This window comes from Aythya marila, assembly GCF_965140915.1.
Source record: "Aythya marila genome assembly, chromosome: 1".
Lineage (NCBI taxonomy): Eukaryota > Metazoa > Chordata > Aves > Anseriformes > Anatidae > Aythya > Aythya marila.
In genome coordinates this window covers 127,844,415-127,854,724 of record NC_139042.1, presented here as the reverse complement: position 1 = coordinate 127,854,724, position 10,310 = coordinate 127,844,415, and the positions used below count along the sequence as shown (strand labels likewise).

At 38.3% G+C, this 10,310-nt stretch overlaps 1 long non-coding RNA gene across 1 annotated transcript in view; it reads right to left on the bottom strand.

The window, feature by feature from the left end:
- The window catches only part of LOC309874745, an 11,555-nt gene extending 1,721 nt beyond the window's left edge, over positions 1–9,834 (bottom strand). The window contains exons 1-2 of the long non-coding RNA XR_014316903.1: positions 9,680–9,834; positions 7,970–8,134 (exon numbers count right to left, since the gene is read on the bottom strand). This is a non-coding gene — a long non-coding RNA (uncharacterized lncRNA). The remainder of the gene's footprint in view (positions 1–7,969; positions 8,135–9,679) is intronic.
- Between the last annotated feature and the right edge of the window lie 476 nt (positions 9,835–10,310).

Sequence of the window (10,310 nt, the reverse complement as noted above, 5' to 3'; positions counted from 1 at the left end):
CCATGGTGTACATGTAAGTCTGGCCCCACATATGCAGCAATATTTAATTTTGCCTTCACAGCTGATATACATCAGGCTGGCATGGTAAAACATTAATACTGAAAACAACCACATCATGGAAAAATTGCTAAGCTTTAATGAAGTCATGGAGTTTAAGAAAGCACCATGACATTGCTTCAGTTGGTTCCACATGTGGAGGTGTGATTGTAGGTGGCATCCTGCAGTTCATAAGCGCCGTATGTGCAAGGGATCACCAGAGCAATAATCACTTGAAGATATGGAGTGTGATCACAAAGAGCAATGTAAATACAAATAGTAAGTAAATACAGACAGTAATAGTTTGTATTTAGTAAGTAAATACAGATAGTAAGCATTTAGACCTTACCAGTCCCTAAGCTGGTAATCTTGGAAGAAAGGAACTTTTGGTCTTGCTGCTCTTTCACTGTCAAATAATAATCCAACCTAGAGCAGGAATTTCAAACATGCTTGCTATTGGTCCAGTTCTGTTTCATTAACATCACCAAAAAAAAAATAAATTCCAATGACCACAGCAGCCAAGTGGTGTCAGCAATGTCACTGAAGCAGTGACAGCAGCAACATCACTGAAGATCATGTAAAGAGGTTCATCATCTTCTCACTTATCCTGCTTCCAGCCATGGAAATGAGGATGCCCTTTATGGAAGTTACAGCCCAGTGAAATCAGAAAGAGGCTTACAGAGGATCTGACTGAAGGTTCCACTGTAACCAGCCGTTGGAGCTGCAAACCCCAGTCTAATCTTCCAGCTGTGCCTCACACTACTTGTGATTCCCTATAAGAAAAAGCATCATTTGCTTTATCTGCTTTAAAAAAGAGCTTAACTGAATTGTTGATTGTTCCTATAGATCTTTATTGCTGATAAACAGCCAAGTGCATGCTGAAGAGAGAAAGACATTATTTCCATTCTACAGCTGAGGCATGAAGAAATAAAACATCAGATTCAGACCCTGCATATGCCTGTAAGCCTCAGTCTATCCACAGATTGTTAAATCCTTGTGGCAGATCTGACAGTAAGTGCCTACTCAAAAACATTCAGATGGGAGCTTTAGCTGCTTCAAGACACTGAATTTTGAAGATAACAGGTCTCATTTCCTACCTGTACAGAAAACAGAGCAGCTGAAAACTGAAACACATCTAAAACACCCTCTACCACCACCTTGCCTAGCTGGCATCAGGAAAAAGAAAAAAAAGAAAAAAAAGTGTTAATGTACAAATACCAGCTGAGAATTTGGCTCCACTTGTCTGTAACCAACCCTCTGCATCAGTAGGGGTGTTAAAAATATTTCAGCCATCAAGAAAACTCTTCATGCATTGCGGTGGGCAGAAAAACATGACAATGGCCCTCAACAGAAATGTAACTGACTCAGGCACCTAAATATGTCTCATAGGACAGGAAGGAATTTGTAAGAGGTTTCATCTGGGCCTTTTCACATATGCTTGCATCTGAATCACCAATATATGACTAAATATAAAACATGAGGAGCCTTAATTGCCATCTATGTATCCTCATATTCCCCTGGAAGACCATGAAGCAACAAAAAATAGCAAAACATTTAATAAGGATTAAATTCACAGTTGTTAACAGTACCAGTGAAAACATATTTTTTTAAATGACCTTGACAGATTCAAAGAGCAGATTTGACTGCTCAGTACCAGTGAGCTGCTACCATCCAAACCACCTTCGTGCTTGGAGATCTAATAAAAATCTAGGTGAGAGATGTTATGTACTCCTTCCATCTTCAGCATATTTTCTTCTGTTGCCTCAATACCTTGGTCCCCGATAGCAATTCAAGAGTTGAAAAAAGAAAATCTGCATAAATTTACTTCTTTTGGACTAGCTGTGAAAAGTTGATGTCAGCCTCTTATCTCTATAGTGCATTCAGTGGGATTTCAATTTACGTTGCAATACGTTGCTCCAGGCTTTGTCAGCTAGAAATATGTTGCACGCCTTTAATTATAAAGCAGACTGAAAGGGAACAGAGAGTCACAAATAAGGGGGGCTGGGCAGAATATTTTGTGTCTGAGACTGAAAAATATAAATCGGATCAGCATGGCCACGGCATTGGCCCAAAGCCAACATAAAGCTAGGTAGTAGCAGGATTTTTTAGCATTTGGGTATTCCAAGAGTCTCATGCACAGGTCCAAAAGTTTTTGTGTTTGTTTGATCCATATGTTAGTTATTACTGTTATGACAGTAATACAACACAGTGTCCTTATAGAGTAGTGGTTCTCAGCTGTACCTGAGATTGAAAAGGTATTAGGTAAGAGATGGGGCACACTCAGAAAGATCTTGTTGTCTAATTTGCTTAGGAAAAGGGTGCAACAAAATGGAGGAACAACTAATATGTCAGCATTTTATTGCTGAGGCACTGAGAAATACAGGACACCCAAAGCTCATGTGACAGAGCTGTAGACTGTCCCCTTGACTTTAAGCCTAGTATTTAATTACAAGATTTGCCTTATTAAGTGGTCACTTAACTAATGGAAAACTTTCCACTTTTTTGTTTTTTGATGCAACTTTCTCATGAGCAGAAATGCTAGCATCAGAAGTACCAGCTGGTGTTTTTTGGCTACTTGTGTTACGTGACTGGGGGATGGATGATGGAAAGGAAAGTTGCATCATTCTTCAACACTCCTCACAGCTATATCACAGCTGCAGCTGGCTTGATCAATATGTATTCAGACATCTTCTATGGAAATGTTGATTAAGGGTTACTGTGCAAAGGAGAGCTCACTATCCATCTTCTCTGAAATCCACTTGTCCAAGTAAGTGTTATTGAGAGTTCACAAATCTGCATAGAGGTGTTTTGTTGTTGTGGGTTTGTTGTTTTTTTAAGAGCCAAAGAAAAAAAGTAAATAATGAGGTGAGCTACAGCACACTCCAGATGGCACCTTCTTCTGCAATTCTTCCTCTCCCTGCACCCAGAAAATTATCAGGACTGTAATCTTTTTTTTTTTTTTTTCTTTTTTCTTTTTTTTTTTTCCCTAAAATCTTGTCACTTCTAGCACATGCTCCAGTATTCATGCCATTTGACCTGTCATTTCATCTGGTTTGGAGCATATGAATAGCACTTAACTGAATGCAAAGAAGTATTGGAGCTGACATGGGAGCCACACTGACAGCAATCAGGAACTGTCAATGGCTACTACTATATTGTTTGGAAAAAAAAAAAAAAAAGTTGTGGTTGTTTATAATTATAACAATTTTATCTTTCATTATAGATCAAAGTAAAAAAGACATGAATGCAAAACTCTGCATTTTGCCTTGTATACATAGATGTCCTTAGTACAAAAAAATAAAAATAAAAAAAAGCAAAAATATTCATAATATTACAAAAATGTTCGTGCATATTACAAAATTTTCCAAGCATTCAATTTCTAAAGAACACCAACATGAAGTGAAATGAAACTGCTCTCAAACATGCCAGGTCTTGAGAAAGAGGCATCTTTTGATGGAAATATATCCTGCAGAAATGTTTGCAGTCCAGTATAGAAAACTGAAATAGATATCAGATAATAGACTAATGGATAAGCAATACTGAATACCCTCCAGAGTGTTTTTGAAAGTCACTGTGACATCTCCAAGGACAGACTACAAAGATCAATTGCTTTGTGTGCACCATTTCGTAAGCATGAAAACCCATAGTCTACAGCACTAAAAGGAATGTACCTGACAGTACTATTTCTGATACATTAGAACTGCAGCACAATTCAGATCTTGAGAAATGTACAATGTCTTTTTGGTACTTATCTAAAGAAAAGTTAGAGTGATAAAATAGATGTTCTAACTTTGTGCCTATCAGGCAACATATTAGAAAAAAGACCAAAATATCTACATATTTTTTTAAATACGTAGATGTGTTTTTAAATATCTTTGCATAAATATCTACCCATACCTCTTTGTTTTGTACTGACGATGAAGTGGGATTCAAACACAAAGGCAGTCTGTCCTTCCATCACTGATAAGTGGGCTTTTGCATAGAACTTCTCACTGTTAATTACAGCTCTACCCTTAAAGATATAAGCCCATTCTAAGAACGAAGCTCTTGACTGAGGAAGGTTTAAAACAGAAGCATTGAGGGAGCAAATAGAGTCAAAACTTGGTCACAAGTTAAGAGCATGTCAGTGTTTCAAACACTGGATAGAGTGTTCTTGAGCTGTTCAATTTGCAGTGAAGTCATATCCCTCCCCCCAAAAAAAGGAGTATGGGTAAATACTATTCCACAGAATCACAGAATGGCTAAGGTTGGAAGGGACCTCTGAAGATCATCTAGTCCAGACCCTGCTGAGCTGGATCACCTAGAGCACCTTGCGCAGGATGGCATCCAGGCGGGGTTTAAATCTCCAGAGACGGAGACTCCACAACCTCTCTGGGCAACCTGCTCCAGTGCTCTGTCACCTTCACAGTACGGCAGTGCCCCCTCATATTCAGCCGGAACCTCCTGTGCTTCAGTTTGTGCCCATTGCCTCTCATCCTCATTTATTTATGCATAAATAAATCAGATTGGCTTGAAGATTCACAACAAATACATTTCCCATGCTTTTTACATATCATCATGAATTTACATGATTTACTTGTAGGATTTGCTCCTGTGCTATTTGTCACCAGTATTCCTTTATAAAGTCAACATTTTCTTGCTAAAAGACATGGTTGCCAGGGCCAAGAATATGCAGATTTGTTCTATTGTACAAATGAAGAAGACATAGGTTCTTCTTCATTTAGATTCTTATTTTTCCACCACTCTGCATAGCTAATTGCACCTTATTCTATCCCTACTATAAAATCAAAATGTAATAATGTTTTCTCACCACTGGAATGTTCTTTGAGTTCCATAGAGGTATATATAATTTTAATCATTTAATCATTTAATCATCAATATAAATTTAATCAAGCACTTTGACCACCTTTTTGCTGGTAGTGACTACTGCAGTAAGATCTTTACCATTAATATGTTGTATGTGTCAAGACTAAGGCTTCTATACACAACTGCAGTGCACATGATATAACAACTGTAAATTAAGATGCACATGAACTAATAGTGGCTTCTTTTATCAACGTCAAAATCAACTGAGCCCAGAAACGGGTGCAACACTGTTCATCATTCAAATGAAACTTGTTGGCTCATTCTGTAAATGTCATAAGAAAATTCTTTTTTCGTTTTCCTTACTTCCTTAGCTCTAGAAAAGATGACAAGCCCTTAGGACAACTTATGTACAACGGCATTTGTGTGCACCATTCTGCTAACATCATTGTTAAAGCTCAGATGATGTTCATGTTCACATGCATTCATAATGGTTATAGTCATTGGTAAAATTTTGCTTTGCTTTTTCTTTTTTTTCTACTTACAGAAGAAAAAAGAGCTATTCCAAAGTTTAAAAAATGAACTTGCTAATATAGATATAAATCACAGGTTAATGGCTTCATCACATAAGTGAGGACAGAGCAGCAACAAGCTAGAAGGCTTGAGAACAAAGTATGTCTAGATTTTCCTACATGCTTTTGTGACACAGGGATGGATGGATGGATGGATGGATGGATGGATGGATGGATGGATGGATGGATGGATGGATGGATGGATGGATGGATGGATGGATGAAGATCCCACCTTGGTCAATGTCTGTTCTATCCTCTGAGATTGAAGACATACTTGGTCTCTTTCTCATAGGGTAAAACTCAAAGAGGTGAAAGAGGAAACACGAAGCCATGGCTTTATTTTGTCTTTGTCAGAACAATGCCTGCAATAGGAAATTATTCAGGTAACCTCTTCAGGCAAGAGTGACCATTGTTATCAACTTATCTGACCTTCAGTTCAATGAAAGTTGTTGCAGGCAACTTCATTTCTGTTATTGTTGATTTCTGCATCCAAACCAGAAACCCGGGCTGAGCTGCAGCAGAGCCACCTCAAGGCTATCCTCAAAATTAGGTACAATGCACTACTGAAGTGACTCCGGCAAGTTAATGGGAGTGAGGAATTACTAGAGGCCCCAGGAAGTAGAAAGATCAGTGGACAGCTGGAAAGCTTTGGACAGGAAGAAAGGACCAGACACAGTCAGCAGAGGTTCCAGGTTGAGAGGAAAAGCAGTGGACAGAGATTGTTGAGTCTTTAAAGTGCAAAAGGTAAGAAAATATTAAGGCACGGCCCACCCTCCATCTGTCTCCAGACTACCTCCTAGACTGATCTGGTACACCCACCCCATTCTACCCCACTCCAAGGACTTTTTTCTCTTTACCCAGTCCCATGGAGAAACACCATCTCCAAAGACGTAGTTCTTCTCACTCTTCTCTTTCCTACACACACACCAAAAGCCCAAGTATTAAATAATATAATCAACGGGATTTGGTGTCTGTTAGCTAAGCAGGTATAGTGTGGCTGCATTTTTCAGAGAACATAGGCAATAAAGATACGATTGCTTTTATATTCGACATCCAAAATATATCCAAGGTTCAGGATAGACTGATTCTAGTAGATGAAGTCACTGAAACCAGGCTCCTTCTATTGCATGTAACTACTTTCATGTAAAGCCTTTCAAAAATTTAACGAAGTCCATCCAAAAAAAATGAATTTGCTTTTTGCCTTGATTTCTCCTATTCAATCTAGAGCAGACTTTCATTTCTCTTTCAGCTGTTATAGCAGAAATCACCTTCTGCTTTCCAGTATAAATTTATTCATTGACAATTTCTGCCTTATTGTTCAAATACCAACACAGCCTTTCAACTTAAATAGCTCTTATGTCTTGTTAGCTACTCTGCTCCCAGTATTTTTGTAACTATAGGTCTTGCCAATCTTTTGCTGGGCTAGAAGAGGCAGGCTCTTCTAGATTCATCTTGTAAATGAGTTTCCATTTACCTGATCATTCTTGCTGCTTTTCCATGCATTCTTCCCACTCTAAGGTAAACTTAACCAAACTCAGATCACCAAAAAGACCCATGGAATTCCAGATGAGGCCTTATAGAATTAACATTTCCCAAGTGGTATAAAAATGTCTCTTTCTAAGACTTTCAAGAAGCGATTTTGCAGCTTCATTACTCTGGTGGCTTAGTAAGTGACATTGATGCTTTGACTCATCTTAGCACTCCCAATCATACATTTCAATCTTCCCCAAGTGATAAACTTGCTACCAAAATCCATATCACAACTTTAGTTTTTATACTATTTACTATCTTTTCATTTCTTTAAGTCCATAATTCAATCATCTAGTCCTGTGTCCTAATCCACAGGTCTAATGGCATTGTTTAGGTTGCATCATTGCTAAGTCTTATAAATTCAGCCCTACAGCTAATATTTTAAGCAATCCAGGGACTAACCCCTGAAGATCTCTTTTATGAACCTCCCTTCTTTCTCATACTGATCTCTTTTTTACTGACTCTGTATTTTCTCTAGTGACCCTCATCTGTCCCATCTTAAGTGGTATTTTTCCACACAGCATGCTAATGGGTTTTATATGAAGCTTTTTGTCTAGTTTCAGGGAAGGCATCATTAAGATCAGCAGAGCTGGAGCAAGAAAGAAGTGACCCAATTTGTTTAAACCTGGTATATCCTGAAGATGGAGACCCTAGAGCCATCAGATCTATAGCCAACCTGCAAGGACTGCAGCAATTTTAACAGATGGCCATAACAGCAAAAATCTGTAGGAGGGTAGAGTTTGTCTCCATGTCTATCTCTGCTACCCTTCTGTTATTATATTATTTAAGACTTGCAATTATATTTCCTTACCATAAAAAACTCTGTCTCCTTGGAAATCACATCTAAGCAAGAGGAAGCTGATGGAAATTAAATAGGGAAGTGGACAAGAATCTAGGAAGGAAATCTGCTCCATTTGATGTGGGGAATCTGGTGATCCCACAAGCCCCACACCAGCCTAACTTCTGCCAGACATGTGACCGTCAAGGGCACAAAAGAGCCGAGTAGGGAACAGCAGATAGGCACTCACCTTATGGTATGGTAATGGTGCACCTTCCTGAGAGCACCATAGCATATAAGCAGACGATCAGACTGTGGTCCAATTCTGCTTTCAACTGGGATAAATTTCACTTCACTGACGTCAGTGGAGTTATTCCAGAATTGCACCGGTGTAAAAGAGGGCAGCATCTGCTTCCTGAAAATGGATACCATCAAGCTAATTGAAAACAACAGATGCATCAATGAAAAGCAAGAGGAGACAGTAATGTTCCACTTTTCTTGTCAAATAACATTTCATTACTCTCCTGAGAATGTATGAGAATAAACCAATATGTGCTCTAAAAGCTAAATCTTCTGTTGGTATAAAATTCTTTACAACCTTTTAGGTGAATGAACCTAGATGTATCTACAACACCTAAAGACATGGCTGCAGATGGCTGCATTTACAGCCCTCTTTTTTGGGCTTGATTCTTCTCTCGCAGTCACTTAAATTAGAAGGAACAGCATTCATAACCTTAAGGATACATCTGCCCAACCTCAGCTAGAGAGCTGAATCAAGACCCCAGTTTTCTTCAAACCAAAAATGGCTACAATCCCAGTGAAATACTTTGGGATTTACTGCACTTTTTGATAAATTTTCTTCCACACCTTTATACCACTGAGTAAACATTTTTATATCCACTTAGTGCTAGTGAATCCAACGAAGGACTTACTGAACTTTTGATTATATTTTGTATGAAGACAAGGTTTCCTTTAAGTCTTGTCTAATGAAGAGGCAACACAGCTTCAGTATTTTAGGGTGACCATAGAAGTTGATGAGCATTTTCTGTAAAATTTCCCTCATGCAAATCTTTTCCTTTCTTATGCTAAGAAAAAATCCGACACTGGAAAGATTAACCTGCAAATTTGCACTACAGACATCATGGATATTTCCTACAGAGATTTTTTAGCAATGTTTGTGCTTTAGGAAAGTAAAACCTACACTGCTCACAGTTACTTGTTTCCAAAGTGTAAAATCATGCTGTAATATTCAAGCTCTTGTGCCACCCAGCAAGCCCTGAACAGGCTGCCCTGGAGCAAGCTAAAACTCAGACAGTTAGCCAAGACATATAGAATTGATGTGTACTAATAACATATGCTACACTGGAAATCAATGTTACTGCCTGCTGTCCCTGCCTGCTTCCCCAACAAACATTTTCCTGGGTTTATGTCCCTGGCCAGCATCTTGCCTTATTTAGGATCTGATCTGCACATCACTGAATTTCACTACCAACTGTCTCTTGTGGCAGCTAAGGACACTCAGCATTCACTGGCAATTGTTCATTTCATCAGAAGATTAAATCTTCTGATCATGCAGACACTTGCTCCCCTCCTTAATTTTATGTGTAAAGCAGATGGCAGCAAATCAGGTATTCTACTATGAGCATGTTGGTAATATGGCTACAAATGTTGTCAGAATGGGATTTGTCTAGAATGCAAGCTCCAAAAATCAAAAATGAAGAACTCAGACTGTGATCTCAGTTACCACAATGTAAATAGAGCTATCTTATGCATACATGGCCACAGCTGAGGGTAGAATCTCATTTAGTCTCAAACCTATCTGTGAATTGGCCTGCATATTTCTACTACTGCATTAATAATAATAATAATAATAATAATAATAATAATAATGCCACTCCTCTTATTTTTGCCACTATAAATTTAAAGAGAAGCCTAACTTTTCAGAGTTCACTAGACTTACTTGGACTCAAGTTAGATGAGAGTTTTCAGGTAAGCTGTGGTTAACTCCTGCTGTAATCTGTAGATCTTTCCCCAGTGTAAACAGGACCTCAAGAGAAGAAAAAAAGAAAAAAAAGGAAAAAAAAAAAAAAAGTAAGATAAGCATTTTAACATATATTACACATGCTTTGACTTTATGCAGATGATTGAAGTGTTGGAGACAGATATAAACAAAAGTAGTTGTACTAAATGGAATTTTGCCAACTTGTATCAGCAGATGGCAAGGATCTGGCTCATACTACATTTTGTAGTATATAATTATCTTTCTCTCTTTTTTCATCCAGAACCAGATTCTCCCTTTAGGCTGCAAATCTTAATTAGGAAACCCTTTCTCATTAGTTGCAAGAAACTCATAGTTGTTAATTTCACAGATAAAAAAGAAACCTTACCTACTTCTGCAGGTAAAGCAGAAGCTGGAGCTGTTTGTTCCATTGCTTTTAGGGATGATGCTGTTCTTTCCATCACAGTATGGAAGACTCTTCAGTCCTTACCCTGCCTTTGGTTGTCCTGAATATCCTTTATATTCATTCTTCTGTATCTCCATAGGGATCTCTGTACACTGAATGAGTGGGTCTAACAGAGAACACCAAGTC